Here is a 10261-nt window from a genome sequence, read left to right on the forward strand (position 1 = left end):
GTTGCCCAGACTGGAGTGCAGTGGGGCAAACTGCAGCGTCTACCTCCTGGTGTCAAGTGATCCTCCGGCCTCATACACCCAAGTAGCTGGGACCACAGTTACGCATCACCACGCCCAGCTAATTTTCTTGATTTTTAGTAGAGAGGAAGTCTCACTATGTTGCCTAGGCTGGTCTTGAACTCCTGAACTCAAGCGATCCTCCTTCCTCAGCCTCCCAAAGTGCTGAGATTATAGGTGTGAGCCACCTTGCCTGGCCCACTGGTTAAAATTTTTATCCCTGCCTCCTTGCTCCCTCCTATTAAAGGAAAGGCTGATTTCCTTATCTGTGGCTTGAGGGACAGACTGTGATGCACAGGCTGAGTAGCTAGGCACAGGCAAAGGCAACTGAGAGTAAAGCATTTGCAAATATCTCAGGGGAGGCTTTGGTCTTCCTCAGCATTACCTCAGTTAATCCTCACTGGGACCTCTGAGACCCAGATAAGTTGGTTTCACAATGGACCAATTGGGATTTTAGTTACATCTGTGGGACTCTAAGGCCAGTTCTGGAATTTGTTGTCGTGGACAAACATACCTGTTTCCTGCTTTTTGGAAACAGATTAGTCTCAAATCTCACCTAGACCTCATTGCATTAACGAGATCCTCCTGTATCAATTTCAATGAGTCTTCCCTGAGTGCTTTTCATGTGTGGAGAACTAGGTGGAGTGGCAAAGATAAACAAAGTCAGACACCAGTTAATGTGGTATGGACCGATTTTAATCAGTAATACAGTGGTCTTCTCTTAACTGAGAGGATATCTTCCAAGACCTCCAGTGGATTTCTGAAACCACAGATAGTACCAAACCCTATTGTATTAATTTTCATGCTGCTGATAATGACATACCAGAGGTTGGGCAATTTACAAAGGAAAGAGGTTTAATGGACTTACAGTTCCACGTGGCTGGGGAGGCCTCACAATCATGACAGAAGGTAAGGAGCAAGTCACATCTTAAATGGATGGTGGCAGGCAAAGAGAGAACAGAGCTTGTGCAGGGAAACTCTCCTTTTTAAAACCATCAGATCTCATGAGACTTATTCACTATCATGAGAACAGTATGGGAAAGACCTGCCCCCATGATTCAATTACCTCCCACTGGGTCCCTCCCACAACATGTAGGAATTCAAGATGAGATTTGGGTGGGGACACAGCCAAACCATATCACCTATATACTGTTTTTTTTTTTATCTGACAACCCAGATTGCTACTGAGTGACTAGTGGGCGGGTGGCACAGGCAACGTGAATACCCTGGACAAAGACATGATTTATGTCCAGGTCAGGAAAGAGCGGGATGGTGTGAGATTTCATCATGATACCCAGAACAGACATGGAATTTACAACTTGTGAATTGTTTATTTCTAGAATTTTTCTTTTTATATTTTCAGATCACAGTTGCTGGTAACTGAAACCACAAAGCATAAAACCTCAGAAAGGGGTTAACTACTGTATACTGTTGAAATAGGGAAGAAGGTCAGGTGTAAACTCAACTTTGATTTGTATGGAGGTGACCGGGCATTTTAAAGGGAGACTGGAGTAGGGTGGGGGCGACTGGGGGCTTATTTGAGTCAGAGAAATGACAAATTACAAAAAGTAGGAAGAAGAGGTTGGTCCATGTGAAACCCATCTGGGTTTGTTGCCTGGCTCTTATTGAAGGTAGGCTTCTACCCTCCCACAGAGACTGGGAGACAGGCCCTGTCCTCAGGTTGCTGGAACAAACAGTACATTCTTTTGGCAACCTGGAGTTTTCTCAGGCAGGCACTTTAAGGAAGCTGGCGTTGTCCTAGGGATACGGCTGAGCTGTTAGAAACTATGTTAGTGTTTGCTCAAGTCTTTCTAGGCCATGCCTTGAGGCCTAGTAGAGAAAGGGCTCAGAGGGCCCTGGCTAGAGTTTGGTCAAGGACAGAATCTTGGTCAGGAGTGTGCTACAGTGTGTCAGGTGTGGTCCTGCACTGTTCCCAAAGTGTGTTCCTTAGAACACTGTTGCGCTGGGATGGTAATAGGTGTGCATGGAAAAAGAGGTCCATAAGTAAGGAAAATATTGAAAGTTAATCCATTATCTATCTATCTATCTATCTATCTATCTATCTATCTATCTATCTATCATCTATCCATCCTCTATTTGATAGATAGATAGATAAACTTCTCAGAGCCTCTAATATATGCATTGGGGATCTCCAAGAGGGAGATTTCCTTGGGAATCAGTATCTAGAGAAAATGTGTGCCTGGCACAGAACAAGTGCTCTGTGACTGTGTGTGTGGCATGAATGAATGAAGGAGTGAGTGGATATTAAAGATGATGGACTGCAGGAGTCTAAGAGAGGAAAGAAGGAAAGAAAACTTACCTCATCAGTGAGTAGCTCGGGACTCTGGTAATGAATGATCAAATTAAAAAGTATGAATATTTATTTTTTATTTTATTTTTTTTTTAGACAGAGTTTTGCTTTTGTCGCCCAAGCTGGAGTACAATGGTGCGATCTCAGCTCATTGCAACCTCCGCCTCCCGGGTTCAAGCAATTCCCCTGCCTCAGCCTCCCCAGTAGCTGGGATTACAGGCGCCTGCCACCATGCCTGGCTAATTTTTGTATTTTTAGTAGAGACGGGGTTTCACCATGTTGGCCAGGCTGGTCTCAAACTCTTGACCTCAGATGTTCCGCCCGCCTTGGCCTCCCAAAGTGCTGGGATTATAGGCATGAGCCACTGCACCCAGCCGATTATTTACTATGTTAATAGCTACTATTTATTAAGCAACTACTATGTGCTGGGCATGATGCTAGATGCTTTCTTCTATTATCTTTTTTAGTTAAAACAGATCAAAAAATGTAATTAATCATTTAGGAGGGTTTTTGTAGGCTTGGTTTATAGAAGTAATCACTAAAAGCAATTGTGATAATCTGACAAAGACTTAAGCTTACCTGTGGTCATAATAAGAAGGACTAAAGACCAGCTAACCCTCCAAGCCACTTGAAATATTAGTAATTAATGGCAGAGTGTTATGCATAATTAGACACTACTAGTGTGCAGGTTTTTTTGAAATGCAGCATTTACATTGGACGTCAATCTTTGCTTTCATCAGGAAACCACCAGTGTACTGTACATTGTTAAGTGAAAGCAATCAGCCAGGTTAAATTCTAATTAAACATTACCATTGTTATTTGAAAAATAACAGCTTAGTATTGGTGTCAAATTGACTTTTATCCACGAATGGAATTAGAACATTTTGTCATTTTAGGCTGTCTAATACATGTGAATAATACTTCCTGATAAGCCGTCTTTGACTTTAGTTAAGTTGAAACAAAGAGAAATAATATGGTGAGGATGTAAATGAGGATGTCATTTAGCAAAAGAAAAGGATTATGTTGTATCTGTTTTCCTTTGAGCCTCTACCAATGCTTTGTAAGCAGGCTGGACATTTTTCTGGGCTGCAAATTCCAAATGTAGCTCTTGTTCCTGCATGGCGGTTCAGTGGGCAAGCTGTTCCCTTTTGCTGCGTGCAACTTTCCCAAACCAGCTGTCTGAGCAGGGAAATGAGCGGCCTTTCCCAAGGGGCAGAAGGATAAAAGAGGAAAGAAAACTTTGAGTTTTAAGAAAATGTGTACTGAGCATGAATGTATCAAGAACTTGTTAGGATAGAAAATAAATTTAAGGCAGAGTTGCTCATATATAAAGCTGGTAGGGAGGTGGCACGGTGGTGGCCATTGAAAACCAGACAGACTGATTGACTAGTTATTAAGTTCTCCTATGTGCTGGACCCTGGCAGTCACTGCCTTTGAGGCTCTTAGAATTCAGAACTATGAGGAAGACCTACAATTGCAATGGGATTGTGGAGTGGGCAGCACAGTCCAAATCTCAAATCTTTTAGTTTCTACCTACGTGATCTTGGACAAATTATTTCACCCATCTGATTTTCATGTTTTTCATTTGTAAAATGGGGGCACTAGCCTAGACCTCACCGATTTATTGTGAGGATGAAGTGAAATACTACATTGAAAGATCTAGTATAGTGTCCTGAATACACATAGACCTCAGTAACCTGCTAGTGTCCTTTGTCTTAATACTGAAACCACCTTCGTCTTAACACTGAAATAACTGAGACAGAGAAAGAGATTTGACCTAACCAACTCCATCTTGCTTCTAACCTCCAAGCTGTCCTTGTTCATTCCGGGGTGTAGGCTGAACTAACTTTGGTAGGAACTTAGTTTACGGTTTAAAACAAAGACAGTAACAGACCTTTCCCAAAACAAACCTCCTTCTTGCCTGGGGACTAGACTGCCTTTGTGAGACTAACAAGTTAGCCACAAGATTAGAAATTATAGTTTAGGGCCAGGCATGGTGGCTTACACCTATAATCCTAGCATTTTGGGAGGCTGAGGTGGGCGGATCACTTGAATTTAGAAGTTTGAGACTAGCATGGCCAACATAGGGAAACCTCGTCTCTACTAAAAAAAAAAAAAAAAAAAAAATTAGACACGCATGGTTATGTGCCTATAATCCCAGCTACTCTGGAGGCTGAGGCAGGACAATCGCTTGAACCTGGGAGGCCGAGGTTGCAGTCAGCTGAGATCGCACCACTGTACTCCAGCCTGGGAAACGGAGACTCTCTCTCTCTCAAAAAAAAGAAATAGTTCAGGAGTCAGGCAACTGGAGGCTACAGGATTCTGACCCTCCCTAAACTGCTCCTAAGATCAGTGCTTGAGACATTTTGCAGACCCTGCACTTGATGGATAGCTGGCACCACCCAGATCGATAAACTGGCTCATCTGGTCTTCTGGTCCCCATCCAGGAACTGACTCAGCTGCAAGAGGACAGCTTCAGTTCCCTATGATTTCATCTCGGACCCAACCAATCAGAGCTCTTGACTCACTGGCTTCCCCCTACCCATCAAGTTGTCCTTAAAAACTTTGATCCCCGAATGCTTGGGGAAACCAATCTGAGTAACAATAAAACTCAGGTCACCTGCACAGCTGGCTCTGTGTGAATTACTCTCTCTATTGCAATTCCCCTGTCTTGATAAAATGGCTCGATCTAGGCAGCTGGCAAGGTGAATCCATTGGGTGGTTACAATACCTCCCTTAGTAGACTGAAGAACAACTTGGATAAAACCAGCAAGAAACGGGTTATATCAAGGGAAATAGGCCCATCCAAGACCATGATAAGGAATAAGGAAGTAACATAATGGAAGGATTCTCTCTCTTCTCATTGGGACTGACTCTAAGCACCTCTGATTAGATGTCATTCTATGCCTGGGATGATCTCAGGACTATGGTATTGTCCTCTTATGCTATCAATTTTAACTCACAAATGGATGTTGATGTCATTTATTCTCTTACTCTACAGACCTTCATTGGCTACATGGGTAGTATGGGTGAGAGATAGGTGGTCCTGACGGAGGAGTGGGAAGAGCCAGTGCTCTGGAGTGGGATTCCTTTCTGATTGCCTGCTCAGGAAAGTTGTTTCACCATTCTCAACCTGTTTCCACATCTATAATATATGGAAATTAATTTCTACCTCATAGGATTGTTGTAATTATTAAATGAGATATTATTGTAATGCTTAATTAAATGAGATAATTTATTTAAAAATGTAATTCCCCTAGATCTAATACATATGTATATATAATATATCTAATACATATGTATATATAATATATATGTATATAATACATATGTATATATAATATATATGTATATAATACATATGTATATATAATATATATGTATATAACACATATGTATATATAAAGGGATTGGTACCCAAATCTCTATGTAATATTATATCTCTGTTATGGGATTGGGGCAGGGAAGTGCTGGATAGAGAAGGGAAGGGTCCTCAGCAAAAGCTCCAACCTCAGGCCTGTGCCCACAGACCTAAGTGAGAAGAGGCGCTCCTGTTTTCAAGCCTGAATGTTGCATTTTCCAAGACCACTGTGGCCTGCCACACTCCCCATCCTATGTCCATACAAACCTGAGACCTTAGAGGGCACACCCACAAGTGGCTGAAAATTGAGACCAGCAGACCAGCAGACCAGCAGACCAGTGATGGTGGAACAATGCAGCAGAGAAAGAAGAGGAGAGACGTCGGGACACCGAGGGGGCGTTCCTAATGCTCACTCACTGCCACTTTAGTGGCTTCTCCAAGCAACATGCTCTTTACACCGAAATCAAGGGCAGCAGATTTCTATAAAGTGGAGACAATCCTAAGCAGTTAATAATTTTCTGTATGTATATGATCTAATGAAGAAAAGAAAATTTTAACAAAGTTTAGCTGTTTCCTTAAAATGAAGGCACTGCTCTACTTTGTAATCCTTGAACTAAAGCAATAAATCAGGAAGAGCCTTGTTTGAACTGAGAATTTGAAGGTGTTCTGAATAAATCTGAAAGTGAGGAGGCTTTGTTGTCCAGTGGAAAGAGGGGTCAGAGAGCTTGGCTTCCCTCCACTCATCTTTTCCACCCCTCTTTCAGACACTTTACTTCTGAACAACAAATTAGTGTCTAGTCCTCCTTTACAAATGAGTTATAGTTCTTTGAGGGTACCAGCTTTAAGTCTAGGTAAAACTAATTTAGGCATAGCACAGACATATTGTGGGTTTGGTTCCAGACCACTGCAATAAAGCCAGTTGACAATAAAGTGAGCAAACAATGTTTTGCTTTCCCATTACATATAAAAGTTATGTTCATACTATACTGTAGTGTATTAAGTATACAACAGCATTACATCTCAAAAACAAGGTACATGCATTACATACAAATACTTTATTGCTAAAAATGCTAATGATTATGTGAGCTTTCATAGAGTCATAATCTTTTTGCTGGCAGAGAGTCTTGTCTTGATGTTGATGGCTGTTGACTGATCAGGGTGGTGGTTGCTGAAGGTTGGGGTTGCTCTGGCAATTTCTTAGAATAAGACAACAATGAAGTTTGCTGCATCAATTGACTCCTTTTTACAAAGTATTTCTCTATAGCATGTGATGCTGCCTGATAGCATTTTACCCACAGTCGAACTTCTTTCAGAATTGGAGTCAATCCTCTCAAACTCTGCCACTGCTTTATCAATTAAGTCGATGTTATATTCTAAATCCTTTCTTGTCATTTCAACAATGTTCACAGCATCTTCACTAGGAGTAGATTCCATCTCAAGAAACCATATTCTTTGCTCATCTATAAGAAGTACCTCCTCATATATTCAAGTTTTACCATGAGATTGCAGCAATTCAGTTACATCCACAGGCTCCATTTTGAATTGTGGTCTCTTGCTATTTCCACCACTTTTGCAGTTACTTCCTGCACTGAAGTCTTGAATCCCTCAAAGTCATCCATAAGGGTTGGAATCAACTTCTTTCAATTCCTGTTATTGTTGATATTTTGACCTCCTTCCATGTATTGTGAATGTTTTTAATGCCATCTAGATAGAAGAATCCTTTCCAGAAGATTTTCAGTTTACTTTGCCCAGATCCATCAGTGGAATCACTATCGATGGCAGCTAGAGCCTTATGAAATGAATTCTTGACCCATGTGCTACAGAATGGATGTTGTGTCAGCAGGCATAAAAAGAGAATTAATCACTTTGTACATCTCTATCAGAGCTCTCGGATGACCAGGTGCATTGTCAATGAGCAGTAATATTTTGAAAGGAATATTTTCTTTTGAGCAGTAGATCTCAACAGTGGGCTTAAAATATTCAGTAAATTATGCGTAAACAGACGTGCTGTCATCCAGGCTTTTCCCTCTACTTATAGAACACAGACAAAGTAGATTTAGCATAATTCTTAAGGACCCCAGGATTTTTGGAATGGTAAGTGAGCACTGGTTTCAACTTAAAGTCACCAGCTGCATTAGCTCCTGACAAGAGAGTCAGCCTGTCCTTTGAAACTTTGAAGACAGGCATTGACATCTCCTCTCTAGCTGTGAAAATCCTATTTTGGCATCTTCTTCCAAAATAAGATTGTTTTATTTGCATTGAAAACCTGTTGTTTACGAGAACACATGGACACAGGGCAGGGAACATCACACACCGGGGCCTGTCGGGGGGTGGGGGGAGGAGGGAGGGATAGCATTAGGAGAAATACCTAATGTAAATGACCAGTTGATGGGTGCAGCAAACCAACATGGCACATGTATACCTATGTAAAAAACCTGCACCTTGTGCACATGTACCCTAGAACTTAAAGTATAATAACAATAAAAAAAAGAAAATCTGTTGTTTAGTGTAATCACCTTCATCAGTGATCTTAGCTAGATCTTGTGAATAACTTGCTGTGGCTTCTTCATCAGCACTTGCTGCTTCATCTTGCATTTTTGTTACAGAGATGGTTTCTTTTCTTAAACCTCATGAACCAATCTCTGCTGGCCCCAGCTTTGCCTCTGCAGCTTCCTCACTTCTCTCAGCCTTCGTAGAATTGAAGAGAGTTAGGGCTTTGCTCTGTATTAGACTTTGGCTTAAGGAATATTGTGGCTGACTAGATCTTCTATCCAGATCACTGAAACTTTCTCCATATTAGCAATAAGAGTGTTTCACTTTCTTATCATTCGTGTGTTCACTGGAGTAGTACTTTTAATTTCCTTCAAAAAACTTTTCCTTTGCATTTACAACTTGATTAACAGTTTAGTGCAAGAGGCCTAGCTTTGGCCTAGCTAGGCTTTTGACCTGCCTTCTTCCCTAAGCTTAATCCTTTCTAGCCTTTGATTTAAAGGGAGAGACCTGTGACTCTTCCTTTCTTTTGAACATTTGGAATCCATTGCAGGGTTATTAATTGTCCTAATTTCAATATTGTTGTGTCTCAGGGAATAGGGAGCCCAAAAGGGAAGTGGAGTAGTCAGAACACATACAACATTTATCAGTTAAATTCACTCTCTTATATGGGCATGGTTAGTGGGCCCCAAAACAATCGTAATAGTAGCATTGAAGACTATGGGTCACAGATCACAATAACAGATATAATAATAATGAAAAAGTTTGAAATATTGCAAGAACTACTAAAATGTGACACACAGACATGAAGCGAACATATGCTGTTGAAAAAATGATGATGCCAATAGACTTAGTTGACACAGGATAGCCGCAAACCTTCAATTTCAAAAATATGCAACAAAGCAAAGTGCAATAAAAGGAGGTATGCCTTTAGTAAAAACTGGAAGTCAAGCTTATAAAGGGGTAAAAATAAGAAGGGTTGATCACTTTGTGCAGACCTTTAGTTTTGTCTTCCAGTCCTGCCCACACTGCAGTGCATGACCTGGCCAATTTCAGGGTCCCTAGGGTGCAACAGAAAACTTCATAGTCAAAGTTAGTTTTAGAGTTTGGTGACCTAATTCTTTTGTCTTTGTTTTTGTCTCTGCAAGTTCCTTACATTTGTGCCGGCTTACTTAGTGATGCATTTCAAAGATAGTTTAAAAAAATATTTCATTTAGTATTTTAGTGATTTTCCATTAGAAGGGTAGTTCGAAGTACCTGGTCTTCCATCCTGCTGGAAATAAAAAATCCCTTTAATGCCTGTACTAGTCAGGGTTCTCCAGTGAAACAGAACAGCATATAAAACTACATATTTATATACGTATTTAAAGAAAGATATTTGTTATAAGGAATTGGTTCGTGTGACTATGGAGGATGAAAAGTCCTGAGATGTGCAATCAGCAAGCTGGAGGCCTAGGAGAGCCAATGGTGCGGTTTCAGTATGAGAGCTGACAGGCTCAAGACTCTAGAAGAGCTGATGTCTGATACAATCCCATTTGTTTATTTTTGCTTTTGTTATATCAAACTAAAAAAACTTCTGCACAGCAAAGGAAACAATCAACAGAGTAAAACGCCTACAGAATGAGAGAAATTTTTTTTTTTTTTTTTTTGAGACGGAGTCTTGCTCTGTCACCAGGCTGGAGTGCAGTGGCGCGATCTTGGCTCACTGCAACCTCCACCTCCCGGGTTCAATTCCCCTGCCTCAGCCTCCTGAGTAACTGGGACTACAGGCGTGCACCACCACACCCAGCTAATTTTTTTTTTTGTATTTTAGTAGAGATGGGGTTTCACCATGTTGGCCAGGATGGTCTTGATCTGACCTCAGGTGATTGTGGCCTGATCTCAGCTCACTGCAACCTCTGCCTCCTGGGTTCAAGCGATTCTCCTGCCTCAAGCATCCTGAGTAGCTGGGATTATAGGCGTGCCCCACCATGCCTCACTAACTTTGTATTTTTAGTAGAGTCGGGTTTTCTCCATGTTGGTCAGGCTAGTCTCAAACTCAC

This window comes from Hylobates moloch, unplaced genomic scaffold (genome assembly GCF_009828535.3).
Source record: "Hylobates moloch isolate HMO894 unplaced genomic scaffold, HMol_V3 SCAFFOLD_17, whole genome shotgun sequence".
NCBI lineage: Eukaryota > Metazoa > Chordata > Mammalia > Primates > Hylobatidae > Hylobates > Hylobates moloch.